Raw genomic sequence first — 17290 nt, forward strand, 5'->3', positions numbered from 1 at the left:
AGCAGGAACAAACTTTATTTTTGAACTCCTGCGAACGCCACGCACGCGGCCTTCTCCTGGGACACCCCACACACCAACCGGAAATCCCTCCTCCGGCACTTCCCCAACCAATGGGAACTCTCCGGGAATCCCTGCGAGAACTCCAAAGTAGCAGGCCAAGGCGGACAGCAGGGGTCTAATATACACAGCTTAACATAACCATTATCATCTCAATGGCTTGCTGGCGTCACCTCTCAACCACTCGTTCTGGCAAAAATGCCATGCATCATTTGGACTCAGCTATGGCTCTCAGCATGCTATGATCTCTTCACATTCTGGGACACAATTCAACAATGTCAACAAGGTGACTCCCACAGGCCAGGAGAACCTGCATGTCCCACTGATATAAAGCAATACAGTGTCGCTGTTTTCAGATAGAGCAGTGAGAAAACATTTAGGGTTCCCATCAGGTCCTTTCCATTGTCTGCTCCACTGTATAAGAGCTGGTTTCTAAGTCACCTGTGGTTCCTATCACTGGGTGAACCCCACCCCACCTCAACATAAGTCAGGCCAGCTTCCCTCTAGAACCCAGGGACCCTTGTCCCAAAGCTCCCACATTCTGGAATATTCTCTAGATGCAAAGAAACTATCCTGTAGCAGACGAGCTTCAGTAATGACAGCCTTGTTTGATCCCCAAAGCTAGTAGATTCTGAGGAAGAAGAGAGGCAGGGAGCAGAGGTCACCACTGCTGCCAATTCTCTGCCAGCAAGAGTGCTCTAGATTGCAGGGAATATCCCCACTGGGGAAGGCGGGTCTGTTAGAAAGCGGAACTCTGTATACAGGAGACTGGCACTGTTAGAAAGCGGAACTCTGTATACAGGAGACTGACACCCCTCACCAGCTCAGCAAGAGCCCCTGAGCACCCCAAAGTCCAGGCTGAGCTGGAAGAGGAGGAAGAGAAGGGGAGCCATGACAGTGATGGTGGTGTCGTGTGACAGTGAGGGAAGGCACTTGGTCTCCACCATGTGATCTGGCTCCAGGGCTGGTGAAGTCCCTGCCTGATTTAATATACAAGGGTTCATGGCCCTAAGGTCAGTGACTTGGTCATGACTGCCCTTTACTGGGATCTCAGCCCTGAGCAAGGCCTGCTGCGTTTATCTGGGCTTCAGCACACTATTCTCTGCAGGGACCTGCCTCCTGGGAGGAGGAGGGGCTGCCAACTCAGATGGACAGAGGAAGCTTTGGAGTAGGCTCCCCCTGGGCTCTCTTCCCCTGGGTCAAACCTGGGCGGTGCCTCCTGTGCCCCTTGGCCCCAAGCAGGTCTTCATGAAGAGGACAATTCCAAGGCCCAGAGTGGCATTTACTCCCCTGTGGGCCAGTGGACAGGTTTGGGTGCTTGGGTGGGGTGCTGCCAGGCATGCGGTGTCAGAAGCACCCTTGAGAGCAGCTGGGTACACATGGGGGGCCCTGGATGCTGCCTCACCAGCCTCCTCCACAGTGTCCAGGCACAGGAGCCTGCCAGGCCTGGAGGGAGCTCAGAGAGGCCAGGCAGCCTGAGGAGGAAGCGGCTGGCTGGGGCACTTCCTGTCTTCAAACACCATTCCCTGTTCTCCTTGCCCAGCCAATGGATGTCACAGGCCTGTCCCCAGTCCACTGCCGAGTGGGGAGTTTTCTTTGCTTTAGGAATGCACGCAGTATCGCTGGGAGGAAGGCAGAAGCTGGAGCAGCGGAGGTGGTTGTCCTGCGCCCATCTGGCAGAGAAGTCATGTGCCTGCAGCGTGGGGACCAAGCCAACCCCATCTCCTTAGAGAAGGAGACAAATTACATTTTGATTTTCGGTGGTGTCTCACAGCCCTCATCCCGCCCCCACCTCCTGTGCTGCACACCCTTGGAGGTGAGATTCTGGAAGGGCTGACTCCCCTCGGCAAGGGCGCCCTGTCACCTGCTCCTCCCATTCGCGAGCTAATTCCGCAGGGTCCGTGGGCGGTGGCGGATCTGGAGCTGCGTGTGGGCGCGGCCCTCCCTGCTGGCAGCGGTGCCTGCTGCTTGCAAAGCCGCCTGAGCAGGCTCATTTGCATGAAGCCCCCAGAGCCCCTCTGAATCCTCCTTTATTCTAAATCTGGGAAGCTCCAGTCTGCAGAATGCACCCCCCACCCCAGCCTTGGGAGAAAGAGCCTGGTTAGAGGGAGGGAGGGGCCCAGCTGCAGGTGGCGCTTGTGGTCCCACTGCTGGACCAAGGCTGGCCATGCCAGGGAATGTCTTGTACTGTTTACTCAGTCTGATAAGTGAGCACCAAGTGCCCCTGCCTGGGGCCACCAGGACACAGCAAGTGAAGAGCCTGTAGACAGAGCAGGGCAGGGGGCCCAGTGCCCCTGGTCAAGCCTGAGGAGGGGTGGAGGATAGGTACTGCCTGGGGCTCGGGTAGGGCCCAGCCAAGTTCTGAGCTCCTGGGCAGGACTCAAATCCAAGCTCTGGTGGGTCCCTTTCCACCAAACTCCTCATCAGCAAGGAGGTCGGTGGGCAGGGTGCACAAGGAGGAGTAGGAGGAAGGTCGGAACAGAGGTGCCTCCGACGGCCTGGGAGCTCTGGAGCATACTCGGAGGGGTGCCCAGTACCATCTGGGTAGCAAGTGGAAGCAGCAGACCAGGCTCCTGGATGTCCCACCCGTCCTCCACCCCTCCTGAGGGTTTGACCAGGGGCACTGGGCCCCCTGCCTGCTCTGTCCACAGGCTCCTCACTTGCTATGTCCTGGCAGGTGCTGATGAACAGTGGGGCTGTGCTGGACCTGGGATCAGCCCACACCCTCAGCCAGGTGTAGGAAGGGCTCGGTAGCCGAGCCTGTCCCCATCTTACTGTGGCAGATGGCTCAGGGCTATGCCTCCCTGATCCTAAGAATGTTCCCAAGTCCGGGTAAATTCCTTCCCCGCTGAGTTCCCAAGGCCCATCATCTGAACCCCAACAGCTAATTCTGGTTCTGCCCAAGGCCAGGATGGGTGGAAAGCACCCTTGACTCTGGGACCAGGCCACCAGCCCCAGGGTCCCACCTCAGGACTGGAACTCTTAGGCCCTGGAGTGAGGCCACAAGGCAGGTCTGCTTAGGTCCTAAGGAAACATGCTGGGCCTGGGTGAGAACCAAGATGTGCCGTGGGCCATGTGGGTCTGATGTGGGATGAGGGCCAGCGCTGGAAGATCAGAGCCACACTTTCTTTCCTGGAGCTTCCAGGGGGTTTTAACCCAGAGTCAGGGAGCGCATGTGGCCAGACAACACTCCCACCTGGGAGGACTCGACTCTCCCTGGATGCCAGAAGGAGAACCGTCTGGACCAAGCCAGGGATGGCAGGAGGGGACACAGAGACCCTCAGTAGGGGTGCAGCCAGGGGTTTCCTCCTGTGTGGACGGTGCTCCAGGGAGCAGGTAAGTTCACACAGATGTGTCCCCTTTACACCTGCCCCCATTTCACCTGCTGCAAAGGCCCACCGACCCGATGCCAACCTGAGCTATTAGGACCAGTGAATCCTAGCTGCCACTGGCACAAAGTCCTGGCTCTAGTGCCTCTGGGAGAGACAGGGGCATGGGGTGGTGGGTGTGGGGGGTGAGGTGAGGCCTCTAGGCTGGGAACCATTCATGCATGGTCCTGGGAGAATCAGCCAGTGATGGTTGGAGGGGTTCCCAAGGATATGGGGCTCTCAAGGTCAAGACCAATGGGGTCTTGGGCAATCCAGGGTAACTGGCCACCCAACTAGGGCCAGGTTTTAGATGCCAGCCTAGCCTTTCAGCTCTGGAGATGCTGCCCCTCAAGCTTCTCCAGGGGCCTGTGGTGGGCTCCCGCAGGCCAGGCGGCAGGAGCAACTAGAATGCCGAGGCCCCCTCTTCCTGTCTGGCTCCCAGACTTGGGGCCTGGGGGGCCTGCAGAGGGGCTCGGCACTGCTGAGCCTGCCCGCGGCTCCCGTCTGCCAAGTGCCTTGCCTGCTGGCTTGGAGCAACAGATGTGCTCTCCCAATCCCAGAGGCCAGAAACCCAAGGCCAAGGTGTGGGCAGAGGCCCCCTTGGGGGTACTTCCTTTCTTTTTGGCTCCTGGGGGCTCCTAGCATCCCTGACTTCTGGCCACACCACCCCAGTCTTCACTGGGCCTCTCCTGTGTCCTTCTCTCTCATCCCCTTCTCCTCTTCTGTCTTGAGGACACTATCACTGGGCTCATGGACACCCAGGAGGCCATGTCCCTTAATCTGGTGACACCTCCCAAGCAAGGTTGCAGGGACAGAGCCAAGCAAGATCGCAGAACTGGACACACCAACTGGACACACCCTAGGCATCACTGGGATGGAAGGACAAACACGGAATATCACTCGGACTGCAAAGGAGAGAGGCTGCAACTCAGGCCACTTGGCAGCCCAGCACCAGGAACGGTGAGCCCGGAGGCCAGCAGCACGTGACACCAGAGTGCAGATGCCCTGGAGCCCTTCTCTTTGGGAAGTTGACTTTACGTGATATGAATCTCACCCTCATAAATGCCAAGGTCCACATGCTGAGGTGGCTGCCAGGCGGCTCACCAGGATGGTTGGTTGGCATTGCTGTCACAGGGAAGCCTGACTTCCCCAAAGCTACGCACAAAGTGGCACCAGAAGTCAGGGGAGACAGCTGTGTGGCTGCTTGCTTCCAAGGCACAGGAGGGCGTAACACACCTGCCCTTGACTGGCTGAGCAAGGGACTGGCCGGCCTTCCCAGGCCAGGAGCAGCTTCCAGTTTAGAGAAATACAGGTTTGCTGTCAGCGCAGGCCTGGTGGGTTGGGATCCCAGGGCCTGGGCCAGGATGGAGGATGGGCAGGAGTTCCAGGACAGCCGTCAGCCCTGGTCTTCCCGGAGCCACTGGCGCAGCACAAAGGGGCTGTTAGGGGAAGCCATCGCCCCCACAAGAGGGCCCAGGTTTCCTGGGAGTGGACAGCTGCCTGGGGAGCACTCTGGAGACCCTGGTACAGCAGCCCTGAATGGGGGCCAAAGACAGAGGCTGGGTGTGGAGCTGAGCTGGACCCAGGCTGGTGCCCTCCTTGGCCAGGCAGGCACACTGCAGGCACGCACACTCCTGCCCACATGCCCACAGCCCAGGGCCTGGGCTGGCCACCCCACAGTCACACACCAGCAGATTTTCAGCTCAGGGAAAGAGCTACCCACCCAGGTCCAGGAGGGGCTCTCACACTGCCCTGCCAAGCCAGGAGCCAAGATACGGCCTGTGGGGCTCCAGGTCACCTTCCTGGGGAAAGCCCAGAGCTCTCCAGGCCCTGTCTTTCAGACAGAGTGCCTGGACACCACACAAGGCAAACATGCCCTGGAGAGTCCACCATATAAGGTCCCTTTTCAACATGTGACCGATGACTGTCAGGCTTCAGTAACGGGCAGCCTGCCTGCTGGCAGCAGCTCTGTCTCTTCCCTAAAGCAGGTGATCCTAGGGGAGCAGGGGCCTTGGCCCCAGCAGGCTACCAGCCATAGGCAGGCCCAGCAGGCAGTGGCCAGGAAGCCCAGCACCCCATAGACACCACACGATGCCTGGGCAGCAGGAGGTCTCTTGAGTGGGAAGGCAAGAGGGATTTGAGGTGCCTGATGCTCAGGCCTGTTCTGGTGCTGCTGTGGCTGGGGGCATGGTGGGCTTGTCTGCCTAGTTGTGGGTTCCTGACCTATGAGGTCACTGGTCCTAATAGCAGCCAACATGCTCAGCAGCTTCACTCTGCCCTGGACACACCCAAAACCCAGCCACCTATTGGGACTCTGGTTATGCCCATTCCACAGAATGTGCATTCCAACTCAGGGTCAGGTGCTGCACCAGAACCTTGAGGTAGGGTTATTAAAATCCAGTTTCACATGGCTGGGGCTGGGGCTGGGGCCCAGAGGTAAAGTGCTCATCTAGTATGCATGAGGTACTGGGTTCAATCCTCAGCAGATATTGTATCCATCTACAACTAAAAAATAAACATTTTTTTTTAAAAATGTAGTTTTAGGAGTCCTCTGCCACACTGCTGTCTCACTATGGGCAGGAGGCCTGGAAATCCCTAAGCAGTGGACAGGTCTGCTCTGTACCACCCTCTGGGCACGAGCAGGTCCCTGCCCAGGGTCAGAGGGATACTGGAGTCTGCAAGTGGCAAGGTTCTGAGCTCCTGAGGATGACTGCCACCATCACCACCATTGGGTGGTCATCACTCCCGAAGGTGAGGGCCACTGTCACCACCACCGGGGTGGTCATCAGAGATAGATGCTGTTGTGGGCTGAGTGTCCCCCAGGGCTCCTTGGAGAAGTCCTGCCCCCCAGGATCTCAAACCTGACTGGATGTGGAAATGTGGCTTTGAGAGCAGCAACCGGGGTAAAGGGAGACCCTGGGGGCAACCCCTAATCCAACAGGGCGGTCTCTCATAGGAAGACTCCACCAGGATACAGGCAGGTAGGGGGTCAGCCAGGGAAAGACAATGGAGAGGCTGACACTGGAGGAGACACCTGTGACACATAGTGGGGACCTCCAGTCTCAAGAATGGAGACACATAGCAGGTCCCCTGAGCCTGCTACAGTCCCCATGGCTCTGCAGAAGCCACTAGAACATGTGTAGGTGGGCAGCTCCAGAGGTATCTCAGCCTCTTGGGTTTATTCACTGTCTCTGCCAGGGGACAGGGTACATCTGAGTTCCATGCTGCCCTTGTACAGAGCACAACACAGATGTATGCAGGAGGTTGTTTTCACAGCCAGTTCCTCCCCAAGTCAAACCCTGGATTGAAACCTCCAGGGGACCTGTTTGGGGAGGCCACCACCCTTGGCTCCGCCTACCTGCAGCATGGCAAATAGCAGTAAACTCTGCTGGTAGGTCTCAATCCCAAGGTCCCTGCTCCCAGAAGCCACTAGTGAATGTCTCTCAGTTTGAAAAAAAATTTTTTTTCCTAAGGTAAACGTGAGAACCCTGCCTGGATCCAGGGCAGTTTCAGGCCCTCACAGTGTGGCAGGCACATGAGTGTTGTGCCATGGGATTCTGCAGGCCCCTCAGGCCAACTCTGGCGCTGGTCAATACTGATTCAGAGTCAAGGTGGCGCCAGCCAGGCCTCCTGGCCAAGGGAGTCAGGGCACCTAGACGGGCTGCCAAGGTTGGCCCCTGGAGCCTGTTCCTCAGGCTGTGGCAGAGATGGGGCTGTGGGCAGCAGTGGGGGCTGTGGGCAAAGATGGGGGCGGTGGCAGGAGCTCAGACCAGTCCCAGGCCCACCCACACATACAGCAGGGTGATTCCTTAACTTTGTGGAAACCAAGCAGGGAGAATTTCCCTAACTTGTTCCAATTAAGTCTCAGTTTGTTCACCTTTTTTTTTTCCCCCCTGCAGGGGCCCAGGAACAGTTGGAGGTACATCTGGTGGATCAAGGGCCCAGCAGCAAGGGCCATCTGGTTGGCCTCCTCACCCAACCTCCCCAGTTCTGAGTGCACAAGTGTCATAGATCTTCTCATCAAGAGCTGTTTCTCTTCCCCATTGCAAAGCCCAGGAGCTGAGGCTAGAGACAGGAAGGGCCCTGCCAGGACACATAGTGGGAAGCAGAGCTGGATGCCACTGTCATCAGCATGCCACCCAGCTTTTGCCTACATGGGGGCATGTCTAGAGCCTGGTGGCCTTCTGGGCCCTGGAGTCCTGCTGTCTGGCACTGCTGGTGGGAGTCTCTGGGTGTCTCCTTGCCCTATGTAGGTTTCATGGGTGCCACATGTCCTGACAGGCACCAGATGCGCCAGGAGAGAGCCAGATACTCAGTGTCCACTGCACCTGAGGACACAACTGTGTTTATCACCACAAGGGGCTTTGGGGGATCTGCCTGCTTCAAAGGAACCCTTACTGCCCCAGGAGGACTAGCCACACTTTGCTCACTCCCAAGAGCCCTGCTGGCTTCAGATTTTCTCCTGCAACAGGTGGCTGGGGAGAGACCTTCTCTCAGGAATAGTCATCCAGGTTCCAAGGCAGGGTGGAGGGCTGTCTTCAGTGAGGACTGTGTCTCAGCTCAACTCCCACCTTCCTAGGCCTGGTCCACCTCCTCCTTACAAATTCTTGCAACTGGAAGGAGGAAAAGCAGGCTCCATTCCACAGTGCAGACCTTGTTCCGAGAATTGCTGCTCCAAGGGGAAGCCAGCCAGCTCTCTCTGCAGCATTCTGAGCCCCACCTACAGCATCTTTTTTATTCCTTCCAGTGACGGGAGGCTCACTCCTCTGATTGGGCTGGCATTGGAAGGTTTGGAGGGTGGCAAAATTTGTCTGATTCTTCCCTTTTACTTCCTCCCTTGCCAGCTGGGGCGAGAGTTGGGTATGGTTTGAAAATCTCCAGTTATCATGGCCTGCCCCACCTGGTGCTCAGCAAGCAGCAACCAGCCTGGAGAGGGAAGTGGGCAATGAGTGGGTGCATGAATGAGTGGGTGAGTGAGTGAATGAATGAGTCAGTAAGGGAATGAGTGAATGAGTGGGTGAGTAAGTGGGTAAGGGAGTTGAATAATGAGTGGGTGAGTGAATGAATGAATGAGTGGGTGAGTGAATGAATGAATGAATGAATGAGTGGCTGAGTGAATGAATGAAAGGGTGAGTGAGTGAATGAATGGGTTTTAAGTGGGCACTGTAAGGATTCACAATTTCTTCTGAGATTGTCTGGAGAGAATCTACACTGCAGCTCACCTGAGGGCTCTGCTTTAGAGACAGTCTCCAGGTCCCAGCACATCACAGCTGGCTGTGGCCTTGAGGTGGCAGGTTAAAGCAGTTCCAGCCCTGGATTCAGAGCCCTGGAGTAGAGCCCTGCTGAGGGGAGATGCCTTCCATGCAGAAAGCCTCCAGGGGTACTGGAGGGAGGGAGGCCCACTCCACACAGCACTTCTAGATTCTCCTAGAACAAAGGCAGCAGGGCAAGACCATTACTCAGCAGTAGACAGTGGATCAGTGGGAAGGGGCTTCAATTTGAAATGGGAAGTGGTGATTACACATCCCGATCCTGTGGATTTGATCTTCTGGAGAACAGTGCTGGGAGGCGAGGATACAGCTCTGTGCTGCCTGTGGGCTGGACCACCTCACCTCCCACTGGGAACAGGCAATGACACCGACCCTGAGCAAATCCCCAGACAGAGGGGGCCTTGGCTGGGTCCAGAATCAGCTAGAGGAATCAGGCACGTGCGGTGCTTATTGCTGGGCACGTGGGGAGGCATTTGGGGTAGGAGAGCAGAACTCCTCACCATGCCCAGCTCCCAGCTCCTGCAGAGAGCTTGGGCCCTGGGACCCCTGAGCTGATCCCCCGCCCCTGCCCAGGGTCTCATCCCCATGGCATAGGGGCTAGCCTGACCCAGTCTCAGAGTCTGCTTCTCCCATTTGACCACATCCTCAACAGATGGCCATCACTGCTTGATTGCTGAGCAATGTGGGGGATTGAGACCCTGACTCACAGCAGGATAGCGGAATGAGAGGAGAGGGTAGAGGGGACACCTGGGGGACAATAAGCACCACCAGAATATCAGCCCTAAGTCGAACTTCCTCCTTCAGGAGGGAACAGGCATTGATACCCATGGAGGACAGGCCTGGGGTCCAGGAGGACAGGCCCCAGTGGCCCACCCACCAAATCAACCCTCCTAGGCTTCCAGAGCACCGCCAGGCTCCTTGTACCCCTGGGAGAGAGCCTCACAGATCCTATGGGGCCTGGGGAGGCTGAGGAAAGTCTCCCAGCCAGCAGCTCTTGGTCCACTCCCCTCTGGGCACTGAGAGCAGGGAGGAGCCCCTCGCCATCCAGGCAGGAGAGTGGGGTCCTTGGGGCCACCCTCCACTCATGGCAGGCATGAGTCACCTGGCGGGGAGGCCCATGGGCGGTGGCCATGCCTCAGTCTGGCCAGACGGCCCATGTCTCCACCAGGAGTCTGAAATAGCTCTCGGTGTCCAGCACAGGGAGGGTGTGGGTGCCTGAGGATGGACGTGCCCAGATCCACAGTAGCCCTGCCAGGCTCAGGTAACTGGAACCCAGCCCAGGACAGGCTTGGGGCCTGGTGTAAACAGCTGGGGGTGTGCACTAACTGTCCCCTCCTAATGTCCAGGCCTCCCTGCCCAAGTCTAGCAGGCAGCCTCCTTCCCACAGGAGGAGTAGGGGCCATGCAGGCCCTGACACCCCAGGGTCCCTGATCCTCCCACCTGGACCTCTGGACTCTTGCAGGGATGAATAGGTCAGCAGTTCACACCAGCCTGTTGGACACACTTGGGGGCAGGGATGATACCCTGGAGGGTGGACATGAGAAAGGAAACTGGGAACTGGGGTGGGGAGCCTGGCTGGGCTGGCTGTGCTTACAGTGCCAGCTGGCCAGGCTAGCCCCGTCCATGCAGCATGTCCTTGATCAGCAGCCGATTCAGGCCCAGCTGTTGCTGAGCAAGGCCAGCCCAGCTGCCCCTTCTCCCGGCAAGACCAGGGCCCTCTCTGGCAGCCCCCATTCAGCGCATCCCCCCACATCTCTGCTGGGGATGAAGGGGTGCAAATGGGAGGCTGTAACAAATAGAGGTGGCAGCAGCTCTGAGGGCCATGGAGGGTGCCTGATAAACAAGGAGGTGCCTGGAGGCCGGATGGTAGTGACCCCATAGCACTTGTGGGTGACCCCACACACAGTGGAGAGAGCCTTGGAAACAGGCCTGGCCGAGACATGGAAACAGAAGCTGCCAGCAACAGCCACTGGGCGGGACAGGATGGGCCGGGGAGGGGACACATGCCACTCACACACGTTGCTCGCTCCAGAGAACCCAGTCCAGGCCAAGGCTGTCTCCACTGGGGCAACTGCTGTGTCCATGTGGCTGGAAGAAGCACTAGGCCTGTGGCCCTGTCCACCATCAGGACAGATCAGGCTCCCTGTGCCCTGGTGGGCTGCAGGCCGGTAGCAAAGTGGACACCCCTCCTCTACCAGGGGAGGAAAGTGGAAAGGCAAGGTGTCTTGGAGGCCTGGGTCTGGCTGCAGATGGGTTCTACTGCTGTCCTGGTGTCCCGGGGAGACAGACAGAAGCCAACACATCCCGGGGTCGAGGCCAGGGTCAGACAATCAGGAGAGCCAGCAGCAGGCAGGTGTGGGAAGTCTGGTTCCCCAAGTTGCCCACCCAAGGGAGAGATGAGAAGAAGCAGGAGAGAAGGGGCTGTAGAGGAGGCAGGCAGCAGAGCGGTTGGGCACAGCCTCGGAATGCCAGGGCCCTGGCAGCGGGAAGGGGCAGGCGGGACCTCCCCAGGGGCCTCTGGAGGAGTGCAGCAGGGCCCACGCCTTGATTTTGGCCTTCCAGTCTCCAAGACCCAGAGAGAGAAGGTCTCCTTTTTTCAGTCTGCCTGTCTGGGCGCAGGGTGGCCGCAGCCATAGCTGTGCTGCTTCCTGCAGTGGGCAGGGCTCTTGGGCTCACTCCATCTCCTCTCTTGTCACCTAGTACCCTTAGGTCACATCCTGAGCCTCTCTCCAGTCCCACAGGACTGCTGGACCCTCCCAGGGCAGAGAGAAGCCAGAGGGAGGATGTGGGGTGGCCAGTGGGCAGAGGTCCCAGGTGTGTGCCCAGCCTGGTGTTGGGAGACCCCCAGAATCAAGAGCCCAGGGGCTCTGCCCCTCCGATGACAACTTTCCTGATTACAGGTCAAGAACAGGATGTCTTAGCTTGAGCCCCTCTTTGGGCAGCCCACAACTGGGGGGACAGCAGGTGCTGAAAGGCCCCCACTCACCCGATGGCCTCTCCAGCAGACGTCCATGCTTGCCTGCTCTGAGCAGGGCCATGAAGGCCGAGAGCGTTGGTGCGGAGCTTGGGCACAGGTGGGCGTTTCCAGTAGCATGGTCCTGGCTGGACTGGGCCACCCTTGCCACTACCCACTCAACATTATCCTCCCAAACAGTTCAATTTCAAGCTTCATGTCTGTTTTGAAGGAGGGTCTGTTGTGGGATCACCTTGCTGGTGAGGTTCCCTTTCCAAGACCAGGAGGAAGCTGGAGACTTCTGGCTGCTTGGGGCACCTCAGTGTGGGCCCCACTTTCAGGGTGTCGAAGGGCTGTACTCAGCCCCTCAGTTCAGTAACAGCAAGGAGCCCTGCAGGCAGGGGCCTGGGTCTGGGGAGGGGATCTCATGCTAAGTCCGCTGTGGGGACTTGCTGGGAAGGAGTGGGGTGAGTGTTAAGTCGGTTGGAAAACCAAGCTCCAGGACTCCTGTGGCTGTCGGTGTCCCCAGGAAACGTGGATTACCCTTGGCCTTTCCCAAGGTGACTCAGGAGCCGAACCGCCACTGCGAGTCCAGGCAGTGGAGAGAGACTGACAGGTCGCTGCCGATGCTGGGAAGGCCCTGCAGGGACTGCAGACCCACAAGGTCAGTGTCGACCTGGTCATCACAGTTTGGCAGCCAGTGCTCTGCCCCATGGAATCAGCTGTTGCTCCCAGTGTCCATGCAGTGAGCTGTTCCCCACCCTGCACAGAGCAGGGGTTCTGTCCAGAATGGAGAAAGCTGATGGTCTGCCTCAGCCCTATCCAGCCCAGGGCCTTTGACCCTGCTGGACCAGGCTCTGCCTGTTCCCACAGCTCCAGTCTGAAAACCCAGAAGCCAGGTAGGGCTGCAGGGGTCAGTGTGGTACAGAATGGAATGCTGGTCAGGGGGCAGTGCCAAGAGCGGCTTGTCCCAGGAAGCCCATGGAGTTGTGTGGGCCTCTGGCCTGAGGTGGCCAGGGACAGGATGACTAAGGAGGTGGGCTGGGGAGATGGGGGCACAGACCCCCAGAGACCCCAGGTTAAATGCAGGCACACCCACCCACCCAGGCAAATCCAGGGATAGGAGCCAGTCCCGCCTCTGGGCCAAGTCTGGCCTCCATAGATCCTCCAGGGCCTGGACACATCCCTTCCCTCCCCGACCTCAGTTTCTTGTAATTGGAAGGGCTCTGATGGGAGAGATGGGCTTGTTTGGGGGGATCCCCCCCATAGCATGCAGGGCCCCAGCTCAGATGGCTTGAACTTATCACCAGAGGAGCTGGGTACAGGGTAAGGAGGTGTGGACCTGGAGACCCCTCCCCAACCTGGGCTTCCTGCAAGGAGAACCTGGGGGACCCAGGAGGAAGTGGTCTCAGGGCCTGGGATTCCTCTAGGCCCCACAGCTGATGAAGCCCTGGTTTATGGCCCCAACCACTGTGCTGCCTTCTTGTCTGGACAAGGTGCAGGTGGATTCAGAGCTTGACTCACCCACAGCAGCCTGGACCCCGGGTGAGTTTCTGGGTCTCCCTCACTCTTCGACCCTATGGACTGAGAGGGTGAGTGCACCATCTAAGTTGGCAGCTCCCAGCCCCTCTAAGCCTGAGTTTCTCCATCTGGGAGGGGAGGATCTTCCATGCTGACCCAGAGGCCTCTTGGACAGTGGAGGCTGGTCACTGTGCCATGTTAACACCTCCAGATGACGTGGGTCCGAGTGTCTGTCCAACCTGGCCACAGCTGTGAAAGCCCACCTTTGGAGGAATGATAGAGTGGTGCCTACCTTCCCAGCAGCGAGTGCATGTGAGGGGACTGTGGGGTGAGGAGGTGAACAGGATCCCAGGGTCCGAGCAGAGCCACAATGGGCAGCCCTGCCAAGCACCACCTGATCACACTAGGTCTCATTGGCCCATTCAAAGAAGAGGAGGCAGGACCTGCTCCAGATGCCAGCTCCTTAGATCAATGTCCACATGGCCCCATGTGTCAGCTGCTGGCTCAGGGCAAAGGAAGGTCCAGAAGAGGCTCATGGGAGGGGGGTGCCAGGTAGCTGGACCCTAGACCCTGCTAAAGTAAGTGGTTTGTAGCAGAGGGGTCCACGCTTGGCTAGGCACATGTATCATCACACAGAGCGTAGCTTAGGCCAGGTCCCTGAGAGTTTGGTGACAGTGTGATCCCCAGCCCCAGTGAGGGAGACTCATGGTGAGGCTGGAAGCTGCTGCCTCTAGGGCTGTGTGTTGGGGCTCCCATGGTAATTCTGCCTGAGCCCCTGAGCTGTTTTCAAGGCAGCCTGCACCCCCACTACGCTCCCACCAGCAGAGCAGGAGGGCTGCTTCTGTATGTCCCCCACTCTCTGTGGCCAGACGCTGCCTGCCCCCCACATCTGCTCAGTATCCCGGATTTGCTACAACCGGGCCGCTGTTGGCAGAGGGGGCACCAGCCTGCTAGGGTCCTGCCAGTGTCCTGCCAGGTCTTTAGAACCTTCACTAAATGCACGGGGACTGAGCAGCCACACCATAATCAATGGCAAAACATTTCATCACCTCCCAAAGGAAGCCCCATGCCCTGCCCTGTCCCAGCTCTGGACTGCCATTGACCTCTGCAGATTCTCTAAGTTCTGCCTAGTCCAGACATCTCCGTGGACAGAGCTCTGCAGCTTGTGGCCTTGTGCCTGGCTTCTCTCCCTGAGCATCACCCTTCCTGGGTTCTTTGCGTTCTGCAAGCTGAGCTTCCCTCCTTTCTGTGGCTGAGCAATGTTTCCAAGTGTGGACAGACCACGCCTTGTCTGTCTTCACTGGGAATCTCCTAGTGCTGCAGTGATCAGCCTGTGGACTTGCAGGTGCTTGTGTTGTCAGTGCTGCAGGCACATATCAGGGGGTGGACTTGCCAGCTCCCATGGTAATTCTGCCTGAGCCCCTGAGCTGTTTTCCAGGATGCCTGCACCCCCACTATGCTCCCACCAGCAGAGCAGGAGGGCTGCTTCTGCATGTCCCCCAGCTTGGCCTCCTGCATCTGCCGGCAGCCTCCTAGCAGGTGCAGGGGACTGCCTGGTGACTAGTGCTGTCCAGCGTCTTCTTGCGTGCTTGTGTATGGTTGGTGTGGTTTCCTTGGAGAGATGTCTATTTGCATTGGTCTTTGTACTGTTGAGTTGTAAGCGTCCTTTGCATTTTCTGGAGAGTAGACAGACCCTTACCAGGTAAACCATATTTGACATTTTCTCCCAACCAGTGGGTGGGTTGTCTTTTCACTTTCCCCGTGGAAGCACAGAAGTTTTTCACTTAGATGAGTTCAATTTATCTACTTTTTCTCTTGTTGCCTGTGCATTTTGAGTCTTTATTCATTTTTATCTGACAGTGTTGAACATGTTTTGCAAGATGCCCTCATCCTTTGTGAGCAGGGTATGGGTAGACACGTTTGTGTGGAAGTGGCCAGGAAGGTGCCAGCCTTGGGGACAGACTGGGTGTCAGGAGCTCAGGAGGCTGAGGGATCAGGGGAGAGTTCCTGGGAGGGCCAGTCCTCATGACGCGGGTAGTGACCTTATTCCTTCAGGCTGTGGGGATTCCTCGCCTGGATGTGGGACCCCAAAGGTCCCTCTATTGTGTGGAGAGTCTTCTCCTCCTTATTCCTTCAGGCTGTGGGGATTCCTCGCCTGGATGTGGGACCCCAAAGGCCCCTCTATTGTGTGGAGAGTCTTCTCCTTCTGCCCAGCCCCAGGAGCAGCAAGTGGGCAGGCCTCAGGGCGGGAAGCACACAGGGTAATTAATTCTGACTTACAGAAGCTGTCCTAAATTGGATAGAAACTGGTGGAAATAGGATTAAGAAGGAAGCTGAGCCAAGAGCAAGCAGAAGAAAAACTCCCCAAGAGCCGGGCAGCCTGGCCGGGCCCTCGGAGGCGGCAGAGCGGGAAAAGCACTGGACATTGCTCGGCAATCACGTCATGTCCATGGGCAGCTCCAGCGTCACCCAGCAGAGCTGCGGCCAGCTCTGGGCAGGGAATACGGACATGGCTGGCTGTTCTCTCTGCAACCAGCTTTATCTGCTCTGAGCTCACTCAATTCTGAGGATTAATTTGGAAACAATTAAAATTCTGTACAAAACAAGCATAGGCTGGGCCGGCCAGCAGCCTGGCATGCAAGGAGCCCCTTCATCAGCAAGGCAGAAATCTAATTAGTGCAGGATTAAATGGCCACAAAGCGGGGAGCAGGGAATGGCTCTTGGAGAGGCAGATGAAACCAGGAGCAGGGAACACTGCGTGCAGCATTTTCAGCCACAGGCTGGCGACTCCAGCCATGGAGACCAGAAGGTGGCTCCTGCCCCCACAGCTCCCGTTGCCCCCAGCCCAGGGCCCTCTCCCACACACTGCAGTAAATGGCAAGCCCTCTGAGTCTCCCAAGGGGGCAGCTGGGAGGCTGGGTCACTGCAGGCGGAGCCAGCTCCGGTCTTGCTTTCGCAGCTGTGCTGGGCAGTAGTTGACGCCCAGGGACCTCGCTCCCTGTATTCTGCTGGGGCCCTCAGGACGCCCACAACTGTTGCTCTGCTGGGTCCCCACATTGCAGGTGTCCCGAGGAACCGGATCTAGCTGAGGTGTGGCCCAGCACTCTCACCCGGTCCACCTTTGGCAGCAGAGGTGCCATGCAGCGCCTGGAGTCCGCTCCACACACTGCCCCTTCCCATTTCCTTGGGGTCCATGGAACAGCTGTCCTGGAATACCTCTGGGGCAATGGACACGTCATGGTCCATGGAGTGGACAGAGCACTGGACTTGCTCCATTCACGTCCATGAACCCCAAGGTGCTTGGACCTGGAAGAGAGTGCCCCAGTTTCTCCACACCCTGGGACCTCCATGCACCCCTGGGCTGGGCCAGGAAGCTCAGGACACATTCTGAGCACCAGCAGCCCCTCACGCTCACAGACACAGCGGGGCATGTGATCCAGGGTGAGTGCACATGGGCGTGAGCAAGTGTGTGGGTGTGCAAATGTCTGAGTGGCACTTGGGAGCAGATGGGTCTTCCCTGCTGCTGGAGATCTGAGAGCACTCTTGGGGCAGGGTCTTTCTGAGCAGAACAGGTGCAGGTGGAGGGCAGAGGCAGGCCAGGAAAGGGGGAGGGTCCTCTAAGGTGGGGGGAGGTTTATCCAAGGGAGACTATTGGGGGCCTTCTGGGGGCCCTGGGCACTTGTCCTCTTCTCTGCTCCCCTGCCTGCATGGGCCCTAGGGATGGTGAGGGACCCTGTGGCACTGGAGAGTGTGGGGTGGCCCTAGCTTCCCACCGCCTTGGGACAGATACACAAAGTCAACGCAGACAGGGCCTGGCAACGTCCCAGGCACAGGAGGGCAGGATGGTCATAGGTCCTCCTGGAACCAGGGTGGTAGAAGCCTCTGTCTGAGAGTGGGCCTGAGCTCTGGCTTCTGCTCCGCTTGACGTTAGGTGCTCTGGAAGGGTTACACTATCAGGTCCCTGTGGGTGTCCGTTCGTCCCTTTGCTGTCCGTTTGGAAACAGGCACTGCTCAGCTGGGCGAGGTCATGCCAGGAGCCCCTCAGCAGCAGGCAGACACAGGCAGGGAGGTGGAGGCCTTCCAGCAGACACTGCCCTGGGCTGGGAGATGCCCAGTTAGCC

This window comes from Marmota monax, unplaced genomic scaffold (assembly GCF_021218885.2).
Source record: "Marmota monax isolate L192 unplaced genomic scaffold, Marmota_monax_Labrador192_F-V1.1 WCK01_AAM20220418_F8-fsc00035, whole genome shotgun sequence".
Lineage (NCBI taxonomy): Eukaryota > Metazoa > Chordata > Mammalia > Rodentia > Sciuridae > Marmota > Marmota monax.